Raw genomic sequence first — 16,059 nt, 5'->3', positions numbered from 1 at the left:
GAATGAAGCAGCCTGGCAAAGGACAACTATGGGCGAGCTTTTTGGTCGCACAGGGACATGGCTTGGCCTAAGTTGTTTGTTGCTGTTGTTGCCGCTGTTGGGATTGTTGCTTTTTTTCCTCTCCTTTGGTTACTTTAGTCGGTTTTCTTTATTTCTCTATCCCTCTCACTCGCTCCCATTCGGTTTTCCCCCGTCCCACTGTTGTTGCTGGAAATTATAGCATGTCCTTTTCGGACTAAGGACATCGGACCGTTCGGAGCGTGGACTATGGCATTGCTATGGTTTTTCCCAAGGAGCGGGCGTCAGGTGGTGGAAAAGGGGCAGGGACAGGGGCAGATGGCTGTATTTATTTGGATCGGACTTTCGGATGGCTTGGGAGGGGGGTTCGTGGGGGAGGATAGAGAAGCAGCCAGAACTGTGACGGCGACTGTCGACTTTGGTGCGATGTTTTGTCATCTGCCAACTGGAATATAATCGAGTCGTAGTGGAGGCGGGGTGAAATAAGGACGATAGGAAAATAACGGAGGGATATGCCTCATAAGATGGTGATGATAATACGCTGTTTCGGGGAATACATGATAGATTATGATTGCCTGAGGATAGAAAAGCAATTTGAATAAAAAACAAGAGAGAACGCTATAGTCGGGTTGGTGTCCCGACTATCTAATACCCGTCACTCAGCTAAAAGAAGTGCGAACGCGGGTTGGTGTCCCGACTAATAATAGTAACTCAGCTAAAGGGAGTGCGAGGGAGATAGATATATGTAGATATTTTGAATGCGTATAACTTTTTAATGAATGGTCCGATTTGAAAAATGTCTTCTACATTTCGATAGGTATAAATATACACAACAAAATTGCATTTATACTTTTCGAAAATCTTTAAAGATGTGGGCGCAGGACCCATTTTAAAATCGTTAGTGGGCGATTGTGGGCGTTAGAGGGGGCGTGGCGCTCGGCTAAAATAAACTTGCGCTGCGTAGGAAGCCAAAGAATATGTGTGGAAAATCTCAACCTTCTAGCTTTTGTAGTTTCTGAGATCTCAGCGTTCATACAGACGGACAGACGGACAGACGGACAGACGGACAGACAGACAGACGGACAGACGGACATGGCTAGATCGACTCGGCTAGTGCCCCTGATCAAGAATATATATACTTTATGGGGTCGGAAACGCTTCCTTCTAGCTGTTACATACTTTTGCACGAATCTAATATACCCTTTTACTCTACGAGTAACGGGTATAATAAAATAAATATTTGGCTAGGAGTTAGACCCTTTTGGGAAAAGTTTTTTGTAGAAGCAATCCTATGGGTATTACTATGGAAGTTGAATATGATTTCACAAACTTATAAATTGCACGTTTATTTACCGTTAAAGTGATATTCAATTTAATAAAATTAAGGTGTGGTTATTATTTTTAAGTTTTTCTTGACTTTTATGTGTGCAGTGTTTTGGAATGACTCTGATAACACAGGCCAACAGTGTTTTTGGTGCAGCCCTATGGGCATTAAATTGTGTTAATATAGACGGATATAAGCATATCTGCATACTTAGTTTTCGCGTTTAACGGGTGGTATTTGGGCAATCGCGGTTTTAAAAAAATAGCAACATTTAATTTTTTGATTTAAGATATCTTCGAGGGTCTGTGCTCAGTTGTAATAAAACCTATGCCAAAAAATTGCTTAGATGCCCTTCTACATTATTGCATTTAAGGTTCCATCATTATTTGAGTTAATTAAAGCCTATGAGCCATTGAAGTAATTTGTTCACCTCTATTCATAACCAACTTGATGCGGTGAACAGACATAAAAAAATACAAGGAAAAATATATGCCCTAAAATATTTGACAGTCATCTAGAGGCGTCTTTTCCCGAATTTTTGAGATAAATCCCACTATTGTACTTCGAAGAATGGAATTTATAGAATTTTTTCCGTAAGAATGGGAAAAGTAACAAGTATTTTAGAGTCACTCTTACGTAACGAGTTTGTCGTGATTTCACACAGTAGGCTTTTTAAAGATAACAGTGGCGTCGCCTTAAAATTGTGGTGGGGATTTTTTTTAAGGCATATTAACCCCTTAAAAATATAATTTGTCTATGTTCGGCGCCTACTGCTAACCAAATTGAAAGGCATATTTTTACGAATGTGTCAGATATATATGTAAAATGGGATTTAAAAATAGTTGTTACTTTTTAAGTTCTTACGGAAAAAATTCTATAAATTCCATCCTTCGACGTACAATGGTCTTATTTGTCTTAAAAATTCGGTGAAAGACGCCTTTAGATGCCTGTAAAATATTTTAGGGCATATATTTTTCCTTGTATTTTTTTAAGCGTGTTCACCGCATCAAGTTGGTTGGGAATAGAGGTGAACAAATTACTTCAATGGCTCATAGGCTTTCATTGACTCAAATTATGATGGAACCTTAAGTGCAATAATGTAGAAGGGCATCTAAGCAATTTTTTGGCATAGGTTTTATTACAACTGAGCACAGACCCTCGAAGATATCTTAAATCAAAAAATTAAATGTTGCTATTTTTTTAAAACCGCGATTGCCCAAATACCACCCGTTAAACGCGAAAACTAAGTATGCAGAAATGCTTATATACGTCTATATTAACATGTTTTAATGCCAATAAGCCTGCACCTTTTAATAAAGTCCATTTTGTTGACCTGTGTAATTGGAAAAAAATAATTTTTAACAGTACTTGCAGTAAACTTAATTCAAAATTGTATGTAAAAATTAAGTTCTATTAAAAGTTTTTTTATTTTAGAATGGTTAATTATTTGTATGAAATCCTTCATAGGTTAATTGAAAAAAACATGCAATTAAAAAAGGGGAAAATGAATAACAAAATATTACTTACTATAATTAATACACATAAATGGAAATGAACATCCCCTCGAATCCGACATTAGCGCCATCCAATTATTCATCAGTGGCTCTTCAGCTGGAGTTTCATCCCCTAAATAGTTTCAACCTCTTGTTAACCATCCACAAATCATTTTTCGCCCCTCGGCTGGCGACACTCGAGCAACAAACCAACCCATGCCAAATGGAAAACCTAACCAACCCGAACCCCCAGAACCAGATCCTTTGGTCATCAGTCTCTGCAGGTCACAGATAGACGGACTGAAGGGCGGACTGTCGGTCGGAAGGGACAAAGAAAAAGTAGCTAAAACGAAAAGTTAATAGAGAAAGGCAGCAGTAGCAGCAGCAGTGGGGCCAAGGCAACTTGGCAAAGGAGAGGAGTCCAAGGACCGCCCGACGGACAAGTCAGTCAAGGCAAAAATGCACAAAAAGGTCGCTCGAGCACACACACACTCACCCAGGCAGGCCCAAAAAGATAGAAAAGGACAATGTCCAATGGTCAGCTGTAAAGTTTGGAACATTTTGGGGGTGATGTGGGGTGGTCTGTGGGTGAAATGTACAAACAAATCGAGCAGACATTGAGTGTGCCCAGGAAGGGGGGGTTGGTAAGAGAAACCCCGGCAACAACACGGACAGTCAGACGCAGATAGCAACAGACAAACAAATAGACAAACAGACGTTGACCCAAAAGTTGAAGTGCAGATCTAAAAGGACTTTCCGAAACCAGCCCCAACCCCACTAAAAACCCCCTTTTTTAGCCCCTCGTTCCCACCAGAAGACCGAAAAGTTTGATTTAAGCTCTGCAAGTTTTTGGGTTGGAAAATTCCGTGGAAGGAGTCGAGTATATCACGCATACGCACTGTGTCCATGATAGGCCAACACAACATTGTAGCTGCGTGTGTTTTATTTTCTGTTGAATTTAAACATTTTGCCAACTTTGGTACCAAAAGTTAAAACTTTGCCAGCACTCGCACAGAAAAAAAGGCTTCAAAAAAATATATAAAATGAAATAAAAAAGAGTTTATGGCCAAAAGTGGGGAGACCACTCAGTTGAGAGGGTGCTGCTTTGCAGTGGGCGGCTCGCATTTAGGGCTGGGCTTCTGCTTCTGCTTTCTGCTTTTTGTGTGGAGTCATTGCCGCTGGCAGCATAATATTTTCTGCTAACGCAGTCACTTTTCATAAACTTTCACCAGCAACAACAATGGAAACTCAAACAGTAACAAAAACAACACGAGCAACTTGTAGAAATGTTTGCAAAAGGCAAAAAGGATTATAGAAAATTGCCGGCAATATGAGCATGGGTTAAGGGTTGGGCGTATGGATGTTGGGGGGCTTGGCAGGTTTGGAGCTTTGGCTTTGGAGCGGCTGAAGACTTTGGCCAGGATGGTCGGGGGGCGGGTAGAACGGGGACAGACTGACGCGACTTGTTGGAGACAGATGGGCAGAAAGGTGGAGGATGGTAAATGGAGGACGTAGAACGGAGGACGATGGTTCTGCGCATATTGTCAACTCTGCCTGGGCGACGTTTTCGTCGTAGTCGTCGTCGTCATTGTTATTACAGCCCCCTGGCACACCCAAGCCCGGGCGGAATAAAACACCACGTCCCCCCGCTCCATCACCACCCCCTTTTTCAGCCCACACAGCAGCACGCACATGCCTAAAAGCCGTCAACACAATGTTTGGCTTAGAGACAAGGCAGCGCGACAGTGATGTTCAACAGACATGGCACAGTGGTCGAAAATGGGGGATTAACTCATAAGAGCTTGCTTAACAGATACAACAATTAATGCCATTTGTCTTCGGGCCAAATGCACACGTAAAAAAATTGTAAAAAACTGAGCTTATAGCTAAAAGCGTAAGAAAAGCCGATCCACAATTAATTAAGTTTATGATGCAAAAATTATAAAAACATTTAGATTTTACATATTTTTAAAATCCAAAATTTATTCATTTTAAATTTAATAAATTTAATTTTAAAAAAACTTTCTTTTAATCTGTAATTTAGCGATATTACCAACTAATTTAATTATTTAAATGAAATCAATAGTTTTAAAAGGGAAAGTTTTCCTTATTTTTTGTTTAATTTATTTAAGCTACTAACAACAATATATTAAGTGAATTCAATAACTTTAAGTAACGGGTATAAAAATAAAATCCTTACCTAACGAAACTCCATTTGATCTTAATTAAAAAGGTAAACTTTTTCCCACTTTGTATTCCCTCGGCGTTTTCTTTAAATTAATATAAAATATGCATATGGGCACTTCCAAAATGTCGCTCGGGACATTTGCACACCTTTAAAGTTGAAAAAAAAATTGTAAAACAATGGATTTTAGTTTTAATTATGGGCTTTTCTTTTCACTCTTCCTAAGCTCTATTTTTGGTAAAAATCTTGATTTTGTACCACTTTTAGTTTTTAAGATATCGGTAAAAAACTGCCGTATTCGCTCGGGACAAAAATAGAAGTGGATTTCGGGGAAGTTCATACAACACCAGAAATTAGCGAATTCTGATGGAATATTTTAATGCAATTTTTTTAGAATGTTGTTCAAACATGTCGCTGTGAAATGCTTTTGGTTTTACTCAAAAATTCTTTGCCGTTTTTTTTTTATGCAGTTTCAACCACATTCGCTCGGGACATGTCGCTCGGGACATTTTTTCCGACTGTTTTGTAAAGCGGATTTCTTTACCTCTAACTCTCAATTGCTGGATGTTTTGCTTTTAACCTAATAGTTTAGCATGTGAATGAAGCATTCAGTACAGAAAAATGTCACATACTAGCATTCCTATAGGATAAATTTACAACAGAAGACAGGTCCAAAAAATAACAAAAAAATAGCCAAAAACTGATTTTTGCATATATTGGTGGGGTTTGTCATAAAAATAATCAAACTATACTCCAAATTTGTAGTTAAGCTCAGTATACAACTAATTAGAAACTAATATCGGGGCAAAATCATGTGGAAATATGTTTTATTAAAGTTTCAAGGTTTTTGGCTTGGTGGACTTTTTTCTGGAAGTGCCCATATATTCCGACCACATCAATTACCCCCACCAAAAAATTCCTGCCCAGCATCAGCGTAATTTCCAAGCCACTGTGCATTTTGTCAGCGAAGGTCGTTTGCCATTGATGTGGGTGGGTGGCGGTTGGGTGGGTAGGTGGTTGGTTGATGGTGGAGAATGTAACGGCGAACAATCAAGGGAAAGAGATGGCCATAAGCAAAGCAGCTTTAAGGGTCCGGGTGCTTTGGATATTTGCAAGCTTGTGATTGTGTAGTCACGTCAAAATAATAGTCAACTTACATGCCGCAGCGAGTAGCCACCCACAAGGGCAGCCACCCACCCAACCATCCCCCTGGCAGCGCAGATCTAATCCCTTGGGAAAGTTTCGAATTACCCAGAAGATGACGAAGCTGCCGCTAAGTGGCAGGAATTTGGTTTGACTGGCGAAAATATGCGCAAAACGAGGCAAAGTTCCTGCAGTTTTCGCTGGAGCATTTTTCATTTCCCACTTTCCAATTTATCCGTTTTCCATTTTGGGCACACCTCCCCATCTCAGTCGCCGTGATTCCGATTCCGCCTCATTTGCATAGGACAATGAATCAGGCGAAAAAAAACGAATTTACGCATATTCGAGATATTATTCCATAAGAAGGTTGCCACTGTCTGGGCCTCAGTCGCTCTCAACCCCAAAATCTGGCAACCCCTGCCCGCGCTGTCTCGTTTCAGACCCTTGACAAGCTGCCAGGATATTTTTCGCCCATCTCACACTCCACTTCCGTTCCTGGAAATATCGGATATAAATTTGAGCTGCATATGCACAGGTTTTATTCAAGAATACACAGCTAAATACAAAAAAAAAACGTCATTGTCATCGGACGTTCGTCATTGCAACCCCTATGCTTAAACCACCCACCAAACCATCACCACCCACACCCACACACACTTTCAACCCAATCGCTTGTATTATTTTCTTTTGTCATTGTCCTTTTTTGCCCATTTGATTTCTTCCTTTTGTATTTGTATAATTTTTTTCTGTCGCCTCGCCAACCCCAGAGCACCCACCCCCACCCCCTTTTTCTTTGCCCACCCCCCTCGCTGTCTGTGGCACGTCTTTTTTTCATTTGTTCTTTCCTTCATTCCTTCGCTGCCAGCTTTCCTTGTGAGTTTTCTTTTCTCGCTTGGGGTTTTTTTCCCGCTCTGCTTCGAGGCTGTAACTTTTAGCCATCATCATCATGTTGGCAGCCGGCTCTTTCCCTTTTCCCTCCTTTTTTTGGCTACCCTCCACCACCCCCTGGTCTTTTGGTGCTCGCAGCTTCCTTTGCCGTTTTTATTGTTCTTGGCACACACAACTTCATTTTAGCCCACTTTTGGGTGGTTTATTTTTATGGCTCCATCCCTAAAATTCACCCTGCTCCCTTTTGACTCCCCTCCTCTCGCTTCAATGTGTGCGTTGGATTCTTATGCTATTTGCTGGCTCACACCCATGGGCTCCACGCAAAAAAAAGAAAGCTGACCCAAAGTCAAGAACTCTACGAAAGACCTTTTTTAGACCTTTTGAAAATAAAAGCCTATAACCGTCGATCTGGAATCAAGAAGAGCTCTTCAACATCAAGGATTTTGTGCTTTGATCTCTTTATAAATTGGTATTACCCTTATTCCGCTAAATAAATTTATGGTTTAATTTTTGTACAACATAGTAATTGATCTCCTTTTGAAATTTAGTTTGTGGAACTTAACAGTTAGTACTTGAACTTTTATTTAAGTTTTCATTTAAGAGAAAGTGTTTTTCCAGCTACACTGCATTAATATGTAATTTTTATTGTTTCATCTTTATAAAAAAAAAAACGAAAATATTTTTAAAAGTTAATGGACAATTATTTAATAATTTAAATTTTAACAAAGTCTTATATTTAAAACTCTTAAAGAACGTTTATTACACAGGAACACAAAATTAAACTTTGTGAAATTTCCACGAACCATTTCAAGTTTTCCATGATATTTGGGTGCTCCTGAGTAAAAGTCCCATACAAAATTATTTTCCATCACCTACAGGTTCCGCGGTATAGCTAAGAATACAAAAAACCGATGTTTGCCGACATTTTGAATTACGTGGCCTATATAATTGGACCAACATTTATTATTTTCGGTAGGACCTACTCTCAATACATCAAGGCATTCCTAAAAAATAGTCCCCATTGTGAACCATTGCCCATGTCTTTGGAATTCGACGCCAAAGTTGAAAATCCCAAAATTGTAGAGATTTTTCTGATGGAAAAACAATTCTGAGGATTAAATCTTGAATGGAAGTAATTTTAACTATTCATTGTATCTATTGTTCATTGTATGCTTTAATTTCGCTTTAAAGCGATTTCATGAGAATATTTTTTATTGGATTTATTATACTAATAAAACCGTTTTTTTTATTTCATTATCTACTCCTAAATGTTGTCAAATTTTAAAAAAGTCAAGGCATCCTACAGAATGGGAGTAAACATTTACATTTCTCTGTGTATGTTCAGTGAACGTATTTTAGTTTCTTAGTTCTAGAGGTTGCCATGACTTATTTAAAATTTGACAACATTTAGGAGTAGATAATGAAATAAAAAAATCGGTTTTATTAGTATAAGAAATCCAATAAAATGTTCTCATGAAAACGCTTTAAATCGAAATTAAAGCATACAATGAACAATAGATACAATGAGTAGTTAAAATTACTTCCATTCAAGATTTAATCCTCAGAATTGTTTTTCCATCAGAAAAATCTCTACAATTTTGGGATTTTCAACTTTGGCGTCGAATTCCAAAGACATGGGCAATGGTTCACAATGGGGACTATTTTTTAGGAATGCCTTGATGTATTGAGAGTAGGTCCTACCGAAAATAATAAATGTTGGTCCAATTATATAGGCCACGTAATTCAAAATGTCGGCAAACATCGGTTTTTTGTATTCTTAGCTATACCGCGGAACCTGTAGGTGATGGAAAATAATTTTGTATGGGACTTTTACTCAGGAGCACCCAAATATCATGGAAAACTTGAAATGGTTCGTGGAAATTTTTGGCTGTGTACCTGTGTTATTGCTAATAAAAAAACCTATGTCTGTATGATTTATAAAATGATATATTATGTTCTCTTATTAAGTCCCACATTTTCGGTCAGTGTATCTGCTCCATGGACACCATCTTTATTTTTTTGTCCGTTGTCTTCCTCTTGGCTTTGACTTTGATGAGATTTTTTGAGGTTAATCCCTTGTAGTGCCAGGGACCAAACGCGTCAAGTCCAAGTCCCTGCAATGGCTTTTGTCCTCCGCAAGTGTATGTGTGTGGGTGCCCTGTGCGTGTGGGTGTGCCAGTGTGTGCGTGTGGGTGATTGTTCCTTGGTGTGGAGTGGAAAATTAGTACATGTTGAAAATGCTGCGATTGTTCCTGCGTTGTCCTGTCAAGGAGCCGCTTTGCCATGCTCCACTGGACAAAAGGCCAGCACAACGGGAAGTTGGTTGGTCGGTGAGGGGGTGTGGAGGGTTTTTACTGAAATGGGGATTTTGGGGGGAGGGAGCGTCGGGTGAACTCTAAAAGGAAGGCACACTCCTCTGATAAAGCTCTCTGCTTGGATGCACCTTTTTTAACGCTCTGCTATTGCTTCCCATTGTTGTTCCTGTTGTTCCTCCTTGATGCCGGATTGTACGAAAATTAATTTTGTTACTTACCAACTGCTCCTGACACCGCTCGCAGTTGGAAAGGGAATGAAATCAGAATGGAGAATGGAGAACGGAGGATGGAGGATGGGCACTTGGGGGAAATGCCCGGGCAGCCGGAAATGACACCTTGAGCAATGCGTTGACGATGATTGCCAGGGATCCTGGCCGGGATGGGTAAGGATGTTTTCGCATCACAAGGGAATGTGCTGGAAAACAGCAGGAAAATTGGCAGGGAATGTGGGCGAAACGTTGAAAGGAGAAAAGAATAATGAGGCGATAAAAACGAGATTAAGATGTCGGGATCCTTTATTTGCTTTAAAAAAAGGGTTTTATTGAAATCGGTATAAATGAGATTTTGGGTAACAGACAATTGTCGATATTAAGAAGTTACATTTAAACTAGGACTCAATAATTCTATTAAAATATTTGTAATGGAATCAAAATAAAATTAAATTAAAATAAATTTGCCTGCATTATACAACTTGTTTTCTCCTTGCACACTTATTAAAAAATATATAATCTCCACGATTTTCAGCTCTATTTCAGTGTGAAAAGCGGAAGAGGAAGCTCTTCAACAAAAGTTCCCATCATTTTTAAAAATGCATCGCGCCCCACATTCAATTGAAAATCATTGAAGCAGAATGAAAAGCGGGATAGGGAAATGGCGAGAAAAGAAGAAAGATGGGGAGGCAAGGGGACTAGAGAGTTTTATGACAAACATCCACTCGAGAAATAAAGTCAGATTAAAAAATAAAATGTACCAAAACGGACTTTCAGCAAGGAGTGAGTTGGAAAATGTAAAAAAATGCAGGAAAATGTGGCACAGATAGAGAGAGGGATACAACTTTTCCCTTTAGTTTCTGTTGAACTAATGAAAAGCGCAGTTTTCCACCGCTTTTACACTGAAACAAGAGTAATCAATTTAATTAAAATTATTTTTAATTTAATTCCAAATGGGAAAATGTTTTGTCTGGATACAAACCACGTAATATAATATTTTTAGAAAGGATATTAATTAAATTAAATGCTACTAAACTAATTAAAAGTTGTAGCTATAAACATTTAGATAAATAAATTATGAAAGGGAGCCGCAGATAACAACTGAAAATAAAGTGTTTTTCGTTCTCTGCACTCATTTTGCCCAGTTTGTTGCTCACTCCGGTGCCACACTGCGTATACTTAATATACGGGTTCAGCCAAAACACTCAAACAAACGCACACTTACACACACTTGTAGAGCGAGTGAGAGAGAGACATAAATATGATATTTATGGCGATAAGCAACCAAAACCCACACACAGAGGAGGATGTACACAGGATACACACACAGGACACACACATTAAATGCCAGATATCCTTTTAACACTTAAAGCGGTGAAAATATTAAAAACAAAAAACCGCAAAGTCAACAACAAAGGCAACAGCAAAAACAACAAGGGAATTTTTATTGATAAATGCGCAGACATACGAACAAGTGTGACGGAGAAAGGGGAAGGGAGAAATGGGTGGTGAAAGTGGGGGAGTGGGCGGTATAATCGGGCATGTGTTTGTGTCCCTCTGTCCTCTTATCTATCTGTAAGTGTGTGAGTGCCTCCCCCCTTTTTGTCCTTTTCTCCATGTGCTAGTGTAAGTGAGCGTGTGTTGGTGGGTCGTGTCTATGTCGAACCGCAAAACGCAGCACAGCACAACGAAAGTGTATAAAAAATTATGAAACAGCTCGCACCGTTAGTCGTGGTCGCGAGCCACCCAGCACCCCCTGACCCACCCAGAAAGCAGAGCGCCACCCACCCAAAACTTCCTTCTTGACCCATCATCAACAACCGGCCTAACAATGGGCTAAACTATGAAAGCTCTACAGTTCTTTTTCACTAAATTAAATTTCACCAGGTCTTCAAGAACCATATAGACTTTTAAAAATAAAATATTACAAATAAATATAATATATAAATAATACAAATAGAATTTAGTAGAAATATTAAAATTGTACATAACATATAAAAATAAAATAAAATATATGTTGCTCTTATTTACTTAGTGATTAATATAAAATATATGTTTAAAAATATTTGTTTGTCATTATAATAAATTTTAACTAGCTGATTAAAGTAAATACGTGTTAATTAAACAATAATTTATTACTCTAATTTACTTTGAACTTCGCTTGAGGAAGTATTCAAATTAATTGAAACGGTCAGCTTGAAGAATAAACTTTTTGCCCACTGTCCCTAACCGGAGGTTCGTCCTTGCTGTTTGTGCCTCACACTTTCCACACCCTCACCCACACAGCCGCAGACACACACTAGCGCACTAACAGAGGCACACATATCACACATGCTGGCTTCTGACATGGTTCCGGCTTGTTTGTTTGGTTTATTTTATGACCATAACCAACAGCCCGACCGACACTCTGCTTTGCACCCATCGCACCCCATTTGGCCTCCCCCCGGTACACTCTATAACCCACCAAACACCACGAACACCCCTCGGTTCCCTTCTGGCAGTCGCCTCAACTATTATACAGAGCCATGCCTATGCACAATGGAGGAGCAGTCGAGCTGCAGGCCATGTCGAAATAGTGCTATATGCTAGTCCGTGTATAGAGTACGGCTGGGCACTGAAAAAATAACTTAATTATTTAATTAGGAACCTTAAATGCAATGGGATCCGGAAAAGTTGTAAGAAAATCTTAATTTTAACCAAGATCCCAGATCCGAATTTATCAAAATCAAATCGGAATTTAACTAAATTTTGATGAATAAAAATATTTTTCTAGATCAGCCTACAACTAATCCAATCAACATTTATAATTTAAATATTTCATTGCCGTTAAATCTAAATACAATATGCTCAGTTCGTGAAATTTCTATAGAAATGCAGAGAATAATAAATACCTTATTTATCAAATTAACTGATATACTTAATTACTCAGTTTATAATTGTTTTCTGTGCACGTGTGTGCCGTACGAGTGTGTGCTTAGTGTGCAGCTGTGTGGGTAAGTTAGTAGCTTTTGCCGGCTGTTTGATTCGGTTTAAGTTCGCCATGTCCGTGTCCCCTTAACTTTGTTTGCGTCTCTCTCTAACCCGTTCTCTCCGTCTCTTTCTCAGCCACGCATATAAATTGCGTTGCGCTTCTTCCTCTTTCTGGCGAAATGTGAATGTATGTGTGTCAGAGTTGCGCTTAGCTCGTTTTTGGTCCGCTTTTGGGAAGCTTAAATGCCATTTGTATGCATTGAATGTTGCATACCACCCAGGATATAACCCCCTGGGCATCCCTCCACTTGGAATTCGCAAGGAAATAAAAACTTTCGCGTTGTTGCCACACTTCCATGTGCATCTGCACAGCAGCCTGGCAACCCTATTCCCTGCTCTGCATTTCGGATTCATATTTTTTGCTCTTATTTTTTGTTGTTTGCCCCTAGCCGCAGCAGCTAAAATATGTTCGCCACACACTATTTCCCCCAATTTTGCCAGTTCCATTTGCCATTTTCTGATTCGTTTAAAATTTATTTTTTACCCCCCGTCCCACTTGTTTGTCCTTTTTCTGTTTGGCTTCAACTTTGTTTTACATTTCTCTTTCCCTTGGCAAGAGCTGCAAAAATGTTGACTCGTTCGGTTGCATGGGGTCAGGGGTCTGACAAACTGTACAACAGCCACCCGAAAAGCCCCCGAACTTCCACCTGTCCGCCCCCGGCAGAGTTCACTGTGGGAGTGTGACAAAGTTGACATTTGAGTTGGAAAAACATTCACCGCAGCGAGGAGCGAATGCAAGCACAAGTAACAGATATTAAGCCAGAAAGAAGTGTCCGCTCAAGGGAGTTGTATGCCAAAAGGGATATTTAGGGGCACTATGGCGTTAAGCTTGGAGAAAGGATCATACAATGAAATAGTATTTAAGCTTGAGTATTTTGTATGTTTCTTTCAATCACATGCAGTCACACGTAAATTATGTTTGCGGAAAATTCGTGTCCGCTCAAGGGAGTTGTCCGCCAAAAGAGAGATTTTATTGTGTGCGATACCATACCCACTTGTAAATAATAAAAAAAAATCCTAATAAATTATTTCTCCAAAAATATTTGATTTAAGCTCTTTTCCCCCAAGAGAAAACAGCTCATAAAGGTATTCACTCAACTTAATATAAAAAGGAAACAAAGGGGCTTATGGATAATCTCTTGAACTATGATTGTTGTCGATTTATGAAATATGCCAGATTATTGTCAATTCTACTTAGTGAAAATGACCCTGCCAACGAATTTCTGACGTTTTAGCAATCTTCACTGATGACTCGTTTTAGATTACACATGGAAGGCCATGAAATATGAACGGAACCCTTGAGACAAACTCAAAAATCTGTTGATCAGGGTGTACCAGGTATTGTTTTGCACATTCTGGTAAAGGGTTAAATTATTGCTATATCTGTTCGTATTTGTTTGGGGGCGGAAGAGCAACCCCTAAAGAGAGTAACCCATCATGGGTGGGCGACCCAGCCATAACCCTTGCCATAACCTTTATATGTACACCACCACCCCAAAAACCCTCCACCTGATCACCCCCATGTTCGGGCACTTATTCTATATTTTACTTAATGCATTCCCTGCTTATCCTCATTTTTATTAGTGTTTCAATATTCTTTTTCACTTTGCTTGGTTGCGTTTTTCCCAGCCATCCTTTCCCCATCCGCTTCCTGTTCTATCCCAGCTTTGTTTGCTCATGTCCTGGATTCCGACTTGGGTTGGGTTCCGTCCTCTTCGGTTCTTTGGATGTGGCTCGTTTCAGCCATTAAATGGACAAATGAGGGATATAAAACAATTCGCCTTGGCTTCCTTTCTTTTCGTTTCGTTTCCTTTCTTCTTGTCGCTCCCGTTTCCTTTGGGTTTCTTCTGGCCTTTTTCGGGTCTCCTCGCTTTTTTTTCGCATAAGCATTTTATTTATTATTATATGTGTGTGGATGGGTGGGTGGGTATTTCCTACTTGCTTCGGGTTTGGTCACTTTATTTGTTTGTACCTTGCCAATGCAAAGTGTTTTGTATCCTTTTTGGCCGGCATTTTGTGGGTGGAATGCGAAGGGATACTGGGCTTGGCATTCGGGTGCGAGGATTTATGCTCATGTTGGTTTTCTGGGTGTTCCTATTTGGTCGGTGGGTGTGTATATCCCCCCCACCCATCGTCTGGGCTCGTCCTTTTCTTGTGTCCTGTTTATGTAATCGCCGACATTAGTTTCTGACTGCCCGACCATGTGTTTGCTTCTCTTTACTCTGTGCACTTGCTGAGGGTCATAAGAATTTGCTACACTGACGGTTTACTTCCCGAAACAAACATTTCACTATCTGTGTTATTATTAAAAGGATACTATATTTATTTTTTAATAAATTAAAAACTACCCACAGTTGTTAAATTAATGAAAAATAATGATAAAGTAACAACAAAAAAATAGTGAAATAAAAAAAAGGAATATACCGATTCAAATCACCTTTTTCATGTTTATAGACATTTTTGTTAAAAAAAATAATGAATATTTCTTATGCCAGATGAGATTATAATTACAACATTTTTTTCTTATTCGAACAATTTTTTTTCTGATTTTAAGAGTATTTTTTATTTCTGCTTGTTCAAAATATAGATTTTCTTATGTTTGTTACCTAAGATGGAAAGGAATCTTCCCTTGATTCCTCTTCGACCTGTCCTTGTCCTTTTCATTCTCATTTATTTTGATTTCTTTTTCATGCATTTTTTTCTACTCACTTTTTCTTTGGCTGGCCAAAAGTTACCTTAATTTTCGAAGCTCTCCTTTCTGACCATTCCTTGCAGGAACTTCAGAGATTTCGTCCTTCGGTTTTTTTGTGCTGGCGCATGGAAAATGAAATGAAAATAAAATGATACTCATTAATTTGATAAATCGTGGGCACAACAGAACTCGGCTTTGGCCCTCCTTGGGTTTTCTTTATGTACTTTCTTGGACCTTGCCTTCCCGGTCGCCTTTTCCACCACTTCATCCTCTTAGTTGGTTTTCCACGCTTTGCTTAATAATACCGAAAGATTTTATAAATGACCAAGCTGCAAATGGAAAAAGTTGACCTTTAGCGCAAATAGAAATACCACCCACACCCCCGGTAAATGTTTCCGCTTTTGTGAGCGTTGATTTTGTTTTCCTCATCATCGTCATCATCTTCCGCAGTTCTTCCTGAATTTTTAAGTAATTTCACTCCTTTGTCCACTTGAGAAATTTGTAAGCAAGTCTTCCTCCCCATTTTCCTGTTGAAGTATTTCGCCTACAAACATTACGCAGTTGGTCAGCTATCTGCCCTCTTGCCACCGCTTGTTTTCCTTTTTTTTTGATTTCTTCAGAGCTGCCAAGCTTTTATTAGCACACATTTAATAGGGTCACGCGTGTACTCCCTCCCCGTGGTAGGTGTTTTTTTATTATTATTAATTTTCCAGCAAGTTACATGGGCACCAACCGAACGAAAAACGCAAAACACAAAACCGA

This window comes from Drosophila takahashii, chromosome 3L (genome assembly GCF_030179915.1).
Source record: "Drosophila takahashii strain IR98-3 E-12201 chromosome 3L, DtakHiC1v2, whole genome shotgun sequence".
Taxonomy (NCBI): domain Eukaryota; kingdom Metazoa; phylum Arthropoda; class Insecta; order Diptera; family Drosophilidae; genus Drosophila; species Drosophila takahashii.
Note: the sequence above shows the minus strand (reverse complement) of the source record.